The following is a 16,058-nucleotide window of genomic DNA, read 5'->3' as shown; positions in this document are numbered from 1 at the left end:
ATACTCAGAATGTCCCAAGTAGCACAGGAAATTATATTTAATATCTTGTAATAAACTATAATGGAAAAGAATTGAAAAAAAGAATATAGTCATGTACATATATATGTGTAACCAAATCACTTTGTTGTACACCTGAACCTAACACAATATTGTAAAATCAACTATACTTTAAAAAATGTCCCAAGTAGGATGCAAAATTCATAAGGAAATATTTTCAACATTTGTGAAATGGCCATATTGCTTATATTATACAATGTAAAGGGGAAAATGACTAACCTCAGAAGCAAATTTCCGTATTTTTCATCACCTGAGTTTTTTTTTTTATATAAACATAAGAAACCACTCCAACTGTTATAGAGAACATTTTGCAACCTTCACTATTGCGTAGGACTCGGGTGACAGCAAGAACAGAGGTATTAAAGCAAGCACACACACCAACGACAAATGAAAACCACAGTAAAAACTTTATAACATATTAATCAGTGAAAAATGTATATCCTAAAAAATTGTGATATACTATGTAGCTATACTATATTCCAGTTCTACCATTTAAGTCCTTTTAAGACTTCGTGTCTATAATACAACCTAGTAGAGAAATGGTAGAAGAATGAAATTTTACACAATGGATCATGTGAAACAGAAACTTACGAAACCACATTTTCTAAATTCTTAATTTACATAGAATTATTTTTATTTTTGTCTTTTTAATTCTCCTGTATTTTACAATGAGAGCATTTTTAGGTTAGTGGTTCCCAGACTTAACTATCTCAGGACAAACTTCCCAGAGCGGTTGAGAGCTGACACAGAGTTGCCAAACTGCTAATTTTGCCAACAACAACAGTAACAAAAAGCTACCATTTCCATCATTTCAGAAAGGAAAGGAAATTTCAACACCAAAAATGTAGGAAATTCGTAATTTCAGAACAAAAGAAAGCTCTTCCCAGGAAACACTGTTTGTTAACCAGAGATTATTTTAAAGGATATATTTATAGTTTTATATAAATACAGAAATATTTACAACATTAACATTTATTTTATAATACAATGTATGTTAAGTGTCCTTGGTATAAGTTTTCTTTTAATATGGTAGCACTATATGTATCTGATACATTTGTATTTGATTTTGCTCATGAGGAAGAGCTGTAATGTACAACTTGTTTTGGTGTATCATTTTTATCACTACCACTGTCAAAAATTCCATTTCACTTTGATATGAGCAAAAATGAAATCAACAGTCTTAAAACTATTTCAATTAGTTTGAAATAGTCCAGGCAAACCAAGATGCTAAGGAACAACAGCTCCCACGTTCCTAAGCCCTTTCTTTCACCTTGCCCACAATGGGCAGGTAGGAAGACTAGTTGAGTGCCTGGGCCATAGGAAGTAAGCCAAGAGCACTCCCCAGTCGCTGCTCCTACTCTTCAGACAAAACTGTTACAGCCCTCCCTACCTTACAGAGGGAAGCTAGACATTTCTACACTTGGGGTTCTAAAGGCAAGTAAAAACTCTGTGCCTGACCAGTGTTGGGTACCACTGCTGTGGGTTATTTAGTCTTTGAATCTCTGAATGTCACGTGGTCCAAAGCAGCCTGAGGGTAAGTGTGGTTGTAGGTTGAGTTCACATCCACCATAAAGCACCTTTCCATTTGTAAGCTAAGCAATGGAGAAAAAGCACTGGTTTTAGGGATAGAAATGCTAGCCTCAACGCTCTGTTAAACATTTACTTGATTTCTTGATATTTTCTCATGCTTAGACTGGTGTTATAGTATTTGGGCAAGAAGACCATACAGGTAAAGACCACACATCCTATCAAGGGTACATACTATCAACATAACTTTATCCCTGTAAACATCAACCTTAATCATCTGGCTGAGGTTGTGTTTGTTATTTTCCCTGTTGCAAGATGATTGTCCCACAGCCCCTCCTTTCCACAATGTGCTGTTTGGGAGGAAGTCACCACGTGCAGCCCACACTTACGTGTACCACCTTCTACAGGGTGGAGTACCTACAGAAATTATTTGGATTTCTGGATAGGAGATTCATTTATTCTCTTCCATTTATTTATTTATTCAACTATTTATATCAGTATGTTGTCACTATTTTTTTAATTTAATTTTAATTTTTTTTGGAGAGGAGGTAATTAGGTTTATTTACTTATTTATTTTTAAGGTACTGGGGATTGAACCCAGGACCTTGTGCATGCTAGACATGCACCCTCCCCCTGAGCTATATGCTCCCCCAGTTGTCACTATTTTTTATTTTAGCTGTTTTAATACGTGTATTAGATAAGTGATGGTCTTAATTTACATTTCCCTTACTGGCTTACAATGTTGAACATATTTTCAAATGCGTATTTACCATCCATATATCCTCTCTGGTAAAAAATCATTTTTTTTTTTTGCGAATTTTCAAGTTGGAATTTTTTTAATATTGAGCTTGAGAGTTACATATATATTCTAAATATTAGTCCTTTGTTAGATTATGTGATTTGCAAGCATTTCTCCCAGGCTTTAATTTGTCTTTTCATCCTCAACATGGCCTTTTGCAGAGCAAAACGTTTAAATTCTGATGAAGTCTGGTTTTTCTATTTCTTCTTTTATGGATTGTGCTTTTGGTAATGTATTGAAGAACTCTTCATCAAGTCCTATGTCCCAAAGACTCTCTTCTATGTCATCTTCTAAAGGTTTCACAGGCTTACATTTTACATTTAAATCCATGGTCCATTTTGAGTTAATTTTTGTATAAGGTATGAGGTTTAGGTGAAGGTTTACTTTTGACCATGAATGGCCAATGAGCCAAGACTATTTTTAAGGGATGAATGTGATGAATGTCGATGAATATGAACTCTGTGATGGATGAGGAAGAAAATGGAGATGAGGGGAAGCTTATGGATAATTCTTTCTAAATGGTAGATTTTACTGCTAAGGTAAAATAAGTGTAGCTACAAAGCAAGTCAGCTGATTACTAAAAAGGAGGTAGTGGTTGGAGATTACAGAAAGGAAGCAGTTCCCGGTGATGTGAATAAAAGGTTCAGGGGATGCCAAGAGGGTGGGTAGCTGAGCTGAGTGGAGGGGGATGAGGGAGTTAACGACCTGGGTATAGAGAAAGTCACCTGTGAGAGCTGAGGTCACAGGAAGACAGTGGGAGTGGGTGGAGAGGAAGTGCATAGGTCAGGGGCTCAAGTAAATTCCTTTCAATGAACAGTAATAAGAATAAGTCAAGGAAATGACAGGTCCAAGGTGGGAGGAAGGGGCAAGAGAGAGCAGTTTCAGGAAGGAGGGAGAGAAATGCTTTGCAGTCACCAATAAGGAGCCAGGGGGATGCTTTTTCTACTTCTCAAACTTAAGGTACAAGTGGACATGAGAAAGAAAAAAGAAAATAAATGACACAGAAAACTATGCTATCCCTCCAAGAGGCCGCAGGGGAAGAAATGTCTTCAGGAGACTTCTGGGTCTCTGTTAAGGCAAGCAGGGTAAGGAAATACTTGGAGAAAATGTTGCATTAGCTGATCACAGAGTGATGGGCAGGAGGGCAGCTGCAGAATCCTAGAAGTGCTGGGAGTGGGGAGAACTTGGAATCCAATCAGAGAGCAAAGCCCGAGGGATGGACAGGCTTGGACATCATGCAATTCTGAGGGACCCAATGGTGTTGGACTGAACCTGGAAGTTAAGAGAAGTAGTTCTGAGGGATCCTTTGAGAAGACGAGGATGAGCAAATGTTCACATCACCAAATGAGGTAACTCTGTGAAAGCACTTTGTTTACAAAACAAAAGCTTAAAAAAAAAAGCTGAGAAATATTAGATACATAGTCAGGAGGCAAAAAATATTACAGAAAGCAAGTTAATATGTCTGATCCTCACTGTCTAGAAGTTACTCATTTAGAACACAGGACAGTATGTTAGAGTATCTATTGGCCTAGATATAATGATTCCTTAGTTAGCCATAAAAATAGATATATGAACACACACCCACACTCACAAACACAATTTAGCCCAAAATGGTAAGGTCAGCAGCTATAAAACAAAATTACAGATGGTGTTTTAAGGCCTGGATTGGTTCAACCCATCTTCTCACTGGTTCCTGCCTCTTTCTTCTTTGTTCCAATTGCATTTTTCATCATGTTTTGACAGGTGAGGTTGTCCATGCAAAGAGATCCAACAAAAATATAGGAATGCCACCTTTGCCTCCTTATCTAGGACAGAGTAACCCTCCCTTTCCTCCTTGCAACAAAGCAGGCAAAATACATACTCTTCCCCTCGCCCCTTCACTGAGCAGAGGGAGGAATGTCGGTGGCACCATTGTTTCGCTTGCAGGGAGGGAATTTGTAGGCAGTCAATAGGTCAAATAGGTCAACTGGCCTCTCTGCTCATGATCATCCCTCCACCCAAACCCCTGCACGGTTCAGTCTTAGAATCCCTCAGACTTCAGCCAGCACAAACTTGCCACAGCAAGAGGGATGGTGATTGTGTTTGCACCTGCAACTGGTTTAAGCACAGGCTTTGTTTGATCTTTAAAAAAAAAAAGAAGCTTTATTATTACATTATAGCTAAAAGAATTTAGCCTTTAACCTACAATTTGCCTGTTCTCAGTAATATAAACCTTTTTTTTTTTCCTTTCAGATAAGAGGGGAGGCCTGATGGAATTTTCTTCTTTCCCCTGGGGGTGAGGGAATTAACTCACAACTCTTTTGGACTCTGGTTTATACTAAAATAATAGAAAGGGGTCTTTGGTAACAGGGAAGAGGGAAAGAGAATCTCCTGGTATAAAAATGCAGAGAAATGCATGGTTAGAAGTGATTAATATCTGTGAGAGAAAGATGTTCCTCCTGTAGCTGCTCCACCTGAGGCCGCACCAGGTAAGCCATTTTCTTTTATGACCCTCCAGTGGGCAGAATGGAAGAGACTTGAACCCTCCCTCCACTGCCCAGCTCTACTGTGAGTTTGAGAGGTAGGTCTCCAGAGGGCCTGCTGAGAAGGAGAGGGCCAGCAGAGAACAAAAGGAGGCAGAAGAGATACAAAGGTCCCTGTTGCCCACTGAAAAGGATTCTTATGGATTGATTTCCTTCAATGGAAAAAGCCCAAGAATGGCTTGCATCATCCTCTGAACCCTATGTACATGTCTGCCTACTCATCCAATAGCAGGGTTTTTTTTTCCCCCCAAGCAAGGACCTCTGTGTTAGTGTTCTGTGCTGTGTATCAAATTAACACAAACTTAGTGACTTAAAACAACACACATTTATTATTTCATAGTTCCTGTGAGTCAGGAGTCTGGACACAGCTGAGCTGGGTCCTCTGCTCAGGATCTCATGAGGCTGCAGTCAAGATATTGGCCAAGGCTGAGTTCTCATCAGAGGCTTGCCTGAAAACAGATCTGCTTCCAAATTCCCTCAGGCTGTTGAGTTTATCTCCTTGCTACTGTAGGATTCATGGCAATTTGCTTCTTCAAAGTCAGCAAGAGGGAGAGTAAGAGACCTTGGTGTGAGTCTACTGGGAAGATGGACTTAATAACCCAACACAGTCACGAGTGACACTCCATCCTCTTTGCCATGGTCCATTGGTTAGAAGCAAGTCTCAGGTCCTACCTACACTCAAGGGGGAGGGATTATATGAACAGCAGGAGGCAGAAATCATGGGAGCCATGATAAAGCCTCTCTGTTCTGGGAACTAACTTCCTAGCCCTAAAAATTTACAGGTATGCCTAAGGAGTTATAGAAGCAAATATTTGTATGAGAACCATAAAATGAAGGAGGATGTTTTGTATTTACACACACACTCACACACCCTAACCTAAAAATAAAGTTAGGAATTTTTCTTAGTGGTTGATGGCATGTGACTTTGCAGTCATACAGCATGGATTTGAATCTCTGATCTATGGTATAGTGGTTGCTTAATCTTACTAACCCTCAGTTCTCATCTTTAATATGAGAATAAGGGTACCCACCTTTGGGGTTATTGTGAGAATTAAATTGGTGAGGTAAATAAAACACTTAGCATAATGGAAGTGCTCAATAAGTCATCACCGTCATATCTAGGTAAGAGGCTTGTGTACCGGACCCAAGGATTTTTCAATGTGTTCTAAATGCAGAAAACTTAATCCCCAAGGCAGGGGGAGTTCCCCTCTGAGGCCTCAGAGGGTTGGGCACCAGTTTGCCTCCATGCTTCCCACAAAGCTGTGGCTGTCCTCCAACCTTCTGGTTGGCTCAGCCAGGGGTCTCTAATCTACCTTCTCCCGCATCTTCACCAATGGAACAAGTAAGCCTTTGCAATGCTGGATTCAGGGTCCCTACAGAACTCCAAACTTCCCAGCTGGAATGCCTCAGGGAGGGCTTCCTTAGTCCAGATGCCCCCACCCACCCTGTTCCTAGGAAGAAACTCTGCGGTTATAATTGACCACAAACTTCCTATCTGCTGTCTGTTTGGTTCTCAGAACCTGTTTTCTGAGATGGATCCACTCAGTGACTCACTCCCTGAATACTCACTCAACACTCAACATCTACCACGTGCCAGGCACTGGGCTCGTTTGGAGAGAGAGCAGTAATGAATACAGAATCCTTCCCTCAAGCAGGCCATCGACAAATGCAGAGGCCAACACAAGCCAGCAGAGCAAAACTGACCCTTGTCTTTGGACAGGCGCATTCCTGACACCTTACACAAATCCCTCAGTCTGTGAATATAAACGTTCAGACAGGCCCCTCGCTCTCTCCCACATCCCCGTTCCATCGAGACTCACACTCCCTGTGCAGTCTCACAGCACTTTTGCGTTTCCAGCTTTCACTACAGTTTGATGTCTCACTTGGTAAGCAATTTTTGTGCTAGCTGGAATCTTTACTAAAACAATTTCACAAATCACGTTTTCCTTTCTCCACAGAGTGTGTGTAGTGGACTAGTTCCTTCATCGGTATTGGGCATTGCCCAGGTGAATGTTCCACTTTCCACTTATTCCAAATTTCAGACGATTTTCTAAGATCCATCACCATCTTAGAGCTCATTACTTTTCCTTTATTCGTATCACTGGCACCCGCTGATATCCTTTTAAAAACTTTGTTTTCACAAAGAAATGAAGTGTTTATTATTTCAGAAGAGCTGTTCTACACACATCAGCAAGTAGAGAAGACAGAGCCATGCCGAGTTGTGCATGCTCTGTTGTGACCAGCGCGCTTCAGGAAACTGAAGTTCAGAGATTTTAGGCCATCTACCCAAGGTCATACAGCTAGTAAATATAGCGCAAGATTCAATCCCCAGTAGCCTAATGCAGCGTTGTCACCCAAGCATGAAGAGGGGTGTGTGGATCTGAGAACAAAGTTAACCAACTTATACTTTGTCCAAGCTTAGTCCTGGCTCCAAAGCCAAGGGGACAAGGCAAGATCAGTAGCCACAAAGTCCAATGGTTAGCCAGTCACCGTACTTTTGGGGTATCCACCACAGCCCAGCTCTGGATATGGGTAAATAAAAGATAACAATGGGCCTCTGTGCAGGGAGCTAATGCGGAAAAATCAAGAATAAAAGAGAGACAAAGGATAACCTAGCTAAGAAGGACTAGGGAACAGAGACAACTCTCAGATAACTGTTTGGATTGAGGAATAAGAGCCTTTCATTTGAGCAAAGCTTGTAATTCTGACTGTGAGTCTAGGGTCTCTAACAATGACAGGGACTGATGGCTGTGAAGGGCACGAATCAAAGACATAGTAGACTTATGTTTACTCTAGGGAAGGACTGCTGACCCTGCACAGGCCTTTGAAGCCGCCCTTGCTCCCACAGATCATAATGCACTATGAAGTAACGTCTTCAGAGAATAGGGGGGAAGTTGAAACATACACTCTAAGCCAGTTATTTCGCCAAGGCACTTCGAAGAAACATTTCCTCTGATCATTTTGACTTCTCATTAATAATAAATGTGGATATATTACTCACAGAAATTACTTGGAGATCTTGAGCAGATCGAGGCTTCAGTCTGACCCATCATCGGCACAATGGGGAGGATACAGTAGGGAAACACACACTGGCTCTTAAAGCTTCCACCTAGAAGTGACTCATGTCCCTCCTACTCACATTTCATTGGCCAGAGCAAGCCACATGGCCCGCCTAACTTCCAGGGCCATATGCTGGTATGGGGGGATAGATACTGACAAAACCTGGTGCCAGCACTGATGGCTACCACAAAGGCCAAGGGAAAGTAGGAATTTTTAGGAAGTCAAATGAAGGAGTATGGTCAAGAGAATAAGGCACTTAGGAGCTTTGTTATTACATTTTCATAGTAATTTCTCAGATGGAATAATCCCATAAAGACCTTCAACATGAACATCACAATTGTTTGAAGAACAGGTGTCCCAATCTGGGAAAATCATCAAGGAAAAAACTCAAAATTGTGAAATTTATGTAACTGGGATAAGGGCAATTTTCTCAAGTGGAAGAGGAGGAAACACCATTCGTCTGCTGTCTGGATCACTGATGAGAATGCTAAGAAAACTGTAGGAGTCTGCAAAGGAAGACTACCAAAACTCAGATGGCACCATTAACCTTTTATCCCTCGAACTTGCCTATCACCTTGCTATATCTTCAAGCAATTTCAAAGCATTTTACTATATAATCATATCTAGAACTTCAAATCACCTGACAATGACCATTTATGTTTGTTCACTTATTACTTTATTCAACAAACAGTTATTGTCAGGGCCTATGACATGCAGTAGACTTCCCTAGACACGAGGGGTACAAAGATAAGACATGGTCTTTACCCTTGGGGCACTGATTAATAAATGCAATGGAGGATAAAGACCAAGGATTAGAAAATTATAGAGTTGTGTATCCAGGTATACATATATGTACCACATATGGGAGAGCTGTTAGGACTAACATTTATTAAGACCACCACCTGCCTTGGAATGGAGCAGTGAACCTATATGATCCACCCCATACGTAGGGCCATGTCTTAGAACTGTGCAAAGGTGTATACTGCACAACTCCAGGGTTCACCATTCCCATGTATGCTTCTTAGATTTGGATGGATGCCAGTTAGGTGTCTTGAACAGGGGTGCCTCTGTTTCCTCCAAAGTCATCACTGGGACTAACAGCAGGATGGCCAGCATCTAACCAACATTTAGCATTCTGCAATATCTTCATTATATTCATATATACTTATTCTAATTTTTATTAGTTTTGATGTAATGGTAATCTCTAACTAACTGAACCAATTTTTTCAATAATCATCGATTATACAGCTAGTCCAAGACTGTTTTAGCTACACTGGAAGTCCTCGTGGCTAAAACCATAAGCCACTATCGTTGACCTCAAAAAACTTTTAAACTAACCAGAGAAGAAATAAAAAACACATAAATCAATTAGAGATTAGTCATTTCTAACCTGTGTAACACTGAGTCTAAGAACAATCTGGGTTGTGAAAACCAAGAGATCAACCTTAGATGGGATTTCATCTTAAGCTTGAAGGATATAGAATATTTAGATAGACTGGAGGGAGGAGACTCATGAGAACACATGACTCTCAGTCTTTGTCCCTTCCTTCCAGGGAAACACACCTCAAAACTCACATCTTACTCATGGACATTAGCAGCTGCCCCTGTATTATAGCAGAGAGGGCAATACAGCTGAAAAAGGGTAGTGAACTCTGCTCCTTATCCCCCTCCCCAACCTGCTTCTTCCAACACATCACTTACCCTGTGTCATTCCCCTGGATTCCTTTTGGACAGAGCAATTCCTTCTACTGTTATCTTGTAGTGCATAAGAAGACAGGGAGGCTACTACACTGATTCTCAAAGTGGGTACCCGATCATCAACATGAGTATTATCTGTGAACTTGTTAGAAATGCAAATCTTTGGGCCCCACCCCAGAGCCAGTGAAACTCTGAAGGTGGAACCCAGCAATCTACGGCTTAATGAGCCCTCCAGGTGATTCTCATGTACACCAGTGTTTGAGAACCAGTGGGCTCATCAGACATCCTGAGTTCAAATTCTAGCTCTTTTGGCACTCACAGGTTCCATGGCTAAACCCAGTGGTTAATTTGGCTAAATCTCAAAAGAGTATACCCGTAGTGCTCACACTCATGGGGACATTGTGGAGAATAAATGCTATGAACATGGGTGTTCAAATACCTCTTTATGTTTCTTCTTACAGTTCTTGTGGGTATATACCCAGAAGTGGAACTGCTGGTGGTCTAATAATCTTAACAGTTCCTCATATTTATTAGAGAAGCCTTTCTCTCCTGGCTCCTCTGTCAAGCTGCTATGTCTGTGGCTACCAGTGAGCAGACACCATCCTCTTTCTGTATCTAGGACAATGGTGTAGGATTGCCTTGCAGTCTTTAAAAATCTGAAACTGGGTGGGTAAGAGCAAGTATTCCACTAAAACACATCTCCTCCTACCCTAAACTCCATTTCACCATAGTGAAGTGCTTTTCTGCCCTATCTACATATACAATGGACTCAGAAAACTTTATTTTTTTCCATCCCACTGCTGATAAGGTCCAGAGAATAAAGAGGGATTATAGGGTCAACTGTCTGCTATGATAACTTATTTTTCCTCCAGTTGTTTCCAACTAAACATACAGTATCATTAGCTTTGACTGTGGTCATCACTTTGGCTTCAGGCTTAATCTATTTTGACTAGGAATATTGTCCTCGGAAACACTACAATTTCCTGAAGAGACTGCAAATCAGTAGTCTTGCCTGAAATCATACGTGGCCATTATCTTTCCTCTGCTTAAAGATGTACAAACATCTCTGGGGTCCTGTCCCTGAGTTGGGGTCTCCCCTTCATTACCCCCCTGCACTCTGTCTGTCCCTGTCCCTCCTGGACCCTCTTGGAGTCCCATCCCTGAGGTGGGTGTCTCCCTTTGATTACCCCCTGCACTAAGTCCCTGCACCTCCTGTACACTCTGTGGAGTCCTGTCCCTGAGTTGGGGTCTCCCTTTCATTGCCCCCCTGCACTCTGTCTGTCCCTGTCCCTTCTGGACACTCTGTGGGGTCCCTGAGGTGGGGTCTCCCCTTCATTGCCCCCCTGAACTCTGTCTGTCCCTGTCCCTCCTGGAACCTTTGTCGGGTCCCATTCCTGAGGTGGGGTCTGGTGTGTTCTGACCCAGGTTCCAGGCCTCAGAGACCCCAAAGAATGTCCAGGATGGACAGGGACATACACTGCAGGGCGGAAATGAAAGGGAGACCCCCACCTAAGGGACGGGACCCAACAGAGGTTCCAGGAGGACAGGGACAGACAGAGTGCAGGGGGCAATGATGTCGAGAACCACCTCAGGGTCGGGACCCCACAGATGGTCCTGGAGGACAGGGACAGACAGAGTGCAGGGTGGCAATGAAGGGGAGACCCCTCCTCAGGGACACCACAGAGAGTCTAGGAGGGACAGGGACAGACATAGTGCAGGGGGGAAATGTAGGGGAGACCCCACCTCAGGGACAGGACCCCACAGAGGGTCCAGGAGCACCTGAGCCAGCACGGGGGAAGGCAAGCTGCCCAGGGGTCGTGCTGCCCACCCAGCACAAGGATGAGGGAGCCCTGGCAGGGGCTCACCCTCTCCAACAGAGCTGGTGCATCAGAGGCCAACTGAGCTGAGCTGGGCTGCCAGGCCTTCAGGGAGCGTGTCCTGATCAGTGGGCAGAAACCTGCCCCGGGCTTCACTGGGCTAGTTGTGCCAGAGACACAGGGCTGGCCTGGGTTCCCAAGAGCTTGGAGCTGGCAGTACAGGGGCTGCACACCAGCTCCACTGGCTACAGGAGGAGCAATGGGAGCCAGGGCGCAGGTCAGGACTAGGAGCTGGGAGCAGGTGGGTGCAGAGACGCAGACCAGCACCCGGAGGGAACTAAGGAACAGGGGAGACTTCTGGGGGCTCAGGGAGCAAAGAAGAGGCTTAAGGTACCCAAGGGCCAGGAGCTCTGCTGGGAGGGGACCAGGGTGGGACAGAGACTCTGCCAGGGGACAGCTGCCCAGAAAGGGAGGGGCACCTAGCAGCTCCAGGGAGAAGGGCCCAGGAGCAGAGCGGAACGAGGGGGGTGACCTGCGGCAGGTCAGAAGGCACGGGCTGCTAAGGGCCAGCACCCCAGGGACAAGGCTCAGGGAGGCCATAGGTGAGCAGGCGACTGAAGACCAGGAAGGCAGGGGGCTTCTCAGGAACATGGAGAAAGCAAGTAGAGCATGTGCGGGTGAGCAGGGGCCGGGAGGGCAGGGCGGCCGCTCCAGCATCTCCAGGAAGCAGGTAGGGCTTGTGCAGGTGGACAAGGGGCTGGGAGGGCAAGCAGCTGACCCAGGAAATCCAAAGAGCAAAGCCAGTCCTGGGAAAGAAATTCCCGCACTGGATCTGAACTAGGCTGAGGGCTCTGGGGCTGGCCAGAGGGGCTGTGGCTCCAGGGGTCAAGGGTCAGAGAGGGTGTAGGTGAGCAGGGGGCTGCACCAGGAGGGCAGGGGGCTGCCGCAGGGGGTCAGAGAAAGCACGTAGATCTTGTGGAGGTGAGCAGGGGGCTGCCGCAGGAGCTCAGGGACATGGCAGAGAGTTTGAGCTAAGGTCTGAGTAGCTGAGCAGGCCCAGCTGAGGGCTCCTGGGACAGCAGAACCCTTGAGCCCCTGAGGGGCTGGCCGGATGGCGTCCTGGGGTGGAGAGAGGGACTTCTGTGGGAATGAAGGAGAGGGGTCACCCCTGAGGGGACCCAATGGGCCCCAGTTCTTGGGCTCAAGGGCCCGTGGCGGGCTGGGAAAGGAGGGGTTGACGTGCCATAGCCTGGTGGGGTGAAACAGACCCTGGACCCTGCAGAGGGAAGGAAAGCGTGGGGCCCGTTCAGGGCCTGAGCTGGGCTACCAGCCGGAGCAGAGCAGATGGGTCAGGGTGAGAGGAGACAGGCCCAGCCAGCGATGTGCCCGGGCTGCTGGCACCGAACAGGCGAGGAAGGTGGGGGCAGTGTGGGGCCCCAAACTGTGCTGAGGGATGAGCTGGACTGAGGAAGGACAAGGGCAGAAGGAAAGCAGGGACCTGAGAGCCACGAGCTGGGGTGGGGTCAGAGGCCCTGGTGGGAGGGGGAAGTGAGCCGAGGGGCTGCAGCTGGAGGTCCAGAAGAGGGACCGGAGCTCCCCAAGGCACAGACTCGCAGCCGGGCTGAGGCCACAGGGATTAAAGGGGGGGGCCAAGGAGGAGGCCTGCAGGGACAGAGTCTGGGGGGGCCAGGGCCCAGGTGCTCTGGCTGCAGAGCTGACCCAGAAGACACGGGCCCGGAGGGCAAACAGCAGGCCAGGCAAGGGGCCAAGAGCAGGCTTCTGGGTGGTGGAGGCCCACCACGCAAAGGACAGACCCGCTCACCCATGGCAGGGCCGGGCTGGGGCAGCAGGACGGTGAGCTCAGGTGACCAGCGGACGCTGGCAGGGAGCAGGCAGCACTGGTCAGGACTCAGACACAGGGCTCATTCAGGCCAGGCACTTGCAGGAGGTTAGGGACCTGGGGGGCTGTCACCCAGGTGATCACCCAGCTCTGACCCACAGCTGCAGAGGCACGAGGCCAAAGGTGGTGAGGGCCCTGCCGGCCAGCTGGTTTGCAGACATTCTGGAAGCACGTGGGTGCTGGGCTCAGGGGTGCCCAGACCTGGGCACGTGACACCCTGCCCGGACCCTCCCAGGGGTGAAGCCCCGATGGTCACACGGCCTGCTTTCTTGCAGCCTCCAGCAAGGCCACTTCGGTTTATCCTCCGACTGCTGGATGTGGGGACACGCCTGGCTCCACGGTGCCCTTCGGCTGCCTGGTCTGGGGCTACATCCCTGAGCTGGTGACGGTGACCTGGAACTCGGGCGCCCTGTCCAGTGGCATCCACACTTCCCCTCCATTCTCATGTCCTCGGGGCTCTACTCCCTCAGCAGCTTGGCGACGATGCCCGCCAGCAGCTCGGCCGGCAAGACCTTCATCTGCAACGTAGCCCACCCGGCCAGCAGCACCAAGGCGGACAAGCGTGTAGGCAAGAGGACAGGCCTCAGGGAGGGCGTCCACTCCCAGACAGGACTGAGGTCAGCCCTCCTCCCGGCTCGAACCACATGCCAGGATGGCGACCTCTGCCCAGGGTATCAGAGGAGATGCGGTCTCCTCACCTGAAGGCCTCCCAGGCTATGTGAGGGGTCCTCTGGTTATTTCCACCAGGTTCAAGGTGGTCACAGGCTGGACAACTCTAACCCACAGAACTGGTGCCGATCTGCACCTTCCACAACCTGTCCCTGACCTAAACTCCACCCAGGGCCATCTCCCGCCCACAGTAACCCCCCATCTGCTCTCTCTGCAGCGCTCCACAGCAAAGACCACAGCTCCCAGTGTCCCAAATGCCCAGGTAAGGGAGCCAGGCTACACCCTCCATCGCAAGGAAGTGACCAGACACCAGGCCCCGCCTGATGAGGGCAACATGTGCCCTACAGGAGGCCCGTCCAGGTGCTGACCCACATCTTGTTTCCCCCACCAGCCCCTGAGCTCCTTGGAGGGCCCACAGTCTTCATCTTCCCCCCGAAACCCAAGGACGTCCTCTCCAGCACCCGAACACCTGAGGTCACGTGCCTTCTGGTGGACGTGGGTAAGGAAGACCCTGAGATCGAGTTCAGCTGGTCCGTGGATGACACAGAGGTACACACGGCTGAGACAAAGCCAAAGGAGGAACAGTTCAACAGCATGTACCGCGTGGTCAGCGTCCTGCCCATCCAGCACCAGGACTGGCTGACGGGGAAGGAGTTCAATTGCAAGGTCAACAACAAAGCTCTCCTGGCCCCCATCGAGAGGACCATCTCCAAGGCCAAAGGTGGGATGGACAACGGGCACGGGAGGGTCCTTTGGGGCTGCTCAGAGTGACCGTCATGCTCGCAGACACACCTGTCCCCACAGGGCAGGCCCGGGAGCCGCAGGTGTACACCCTGGCCCCACACCAGGAAGACCTGGCCAAGGACACTGTGAGCATAACCTGCCTGATCAAAGGCTTCTACCCACCTGACATCAACGCTGAGTGGCAGAGGAACGGGCGGCCGGAGGCAGAGGGCGCCTACGCCACCACGCTGCCCCAGCCGAACAACGCCGGGACCTGCTTCCTCCACAGCAAGCTCTCGGTGGGAAAGAACACGTGGCAGCGGGGAGAAGTCTTCACCTGTGTGGCGATGCACGAGGCTCTACACAATCACTCCACCCAGAAATCCATCTCCCAGTCTCCGGGTAAATGAGCCTCACCCCGGCACCCAAGCGATCCCCCATCCCCGAGGCTCTCAGGGTCCCACGTGGATGCCTGAGCCCCACCCCTGTGTACATACCTCCGGGGCCAGCATGAAATAAAACACCCAGTACCTCCCTGGGGCCCTGCAACACTGTCATGGTTCTTTCCGTGCAGAGCTCCGGCGCCCGCCGGGCCTGCGGGAGGCGGGGGCAGGCCAGGCTCTGAGGACAAACTTGGTGCCAACGGAGGCAGGCAGCAGCCCAAGGCCAGAGAGGGGGCTCTGCTAGAGGCAGCCGCTCCCCAGGGTCCAGGGTCCGGCCAGCACCTACTCAGGCTGGAGTGCGTAGAGGGGACTGGTAGAGCCTCCCAGGGACCCTCACGGAAATGAGTGCACGGTTCTTCCCACCTCTGTCCAAGCCCAACTGTGGGACAGTGGCAGGTCCTTGTCCCCGCAGTTCCCATCCCCGGGGCCTCGAGGGTCCACGTGCTGACACCCTGTCAACATGGGAGCCACGCCTGGCCGGCGATGGGGGCACAGGCCTCCTGCTCCCAGGACACACGGAGATCAGGCCCCACCTTCCCGCAGGCGAGGTGCTCGGGGCCAGACCTGTAACCTCGAGGGGACACTCACCCAGGCCCACAGGAAACAAGCCCTCTCATGGAGCACACCAGCCTGCACACCCCTCATCCACCTGCAAATTCACGCACACGCATGTGCCTGTGCAACTGCACACAAGGGCACAACCACACAAGTGCACACAAGCCAGCCTTGCTCACTGGGTCCTCAACGGGGTACCCGCCCGGGGCCAGACCAGAGCCTGGAACTGGGTCTCATGAACCCTCTGTGGACACCAGCTTGGTCCCCACTCGTCAAAGCCCCAGCAGC

General features: G+C 48.3%; 1 pseudogene; it reads left to right on the top strand.

The window, feature by feature from the left end:
- The first annotated feature begins 12,129 nt into the window (after positions 1–12,129).
- On the top strand, positions 12,130–15,204 carry LOC141575635 (immunoglobulin heavy constant gamma 4-like; annotated as a pseudogene).
- The last annotated feature ends 854 nt before the right edge of the window (positions 15,205–16,058 follow it).

The sequence above is a fragment of the Camelus bactrianus genome, chromosome 3 (assembly GCF_048773025.1).
Source record: "Camelus bactrianus isolate YW-2024 breed Bactrian camel chromosome 3, ASM4877302v1, whole genome shotgun sequence".
NCBI lineage: Eukaryota > Metazoa > Chordata > Mammalia > Artiodactyla > Camelidae > Camelus > Camelus bactrianus.
The sequence above is the reverse complement of the archived record's forward strand: the minus strand, read 5'-3'. Positions and strand labels throughout refer to the sequence as shown.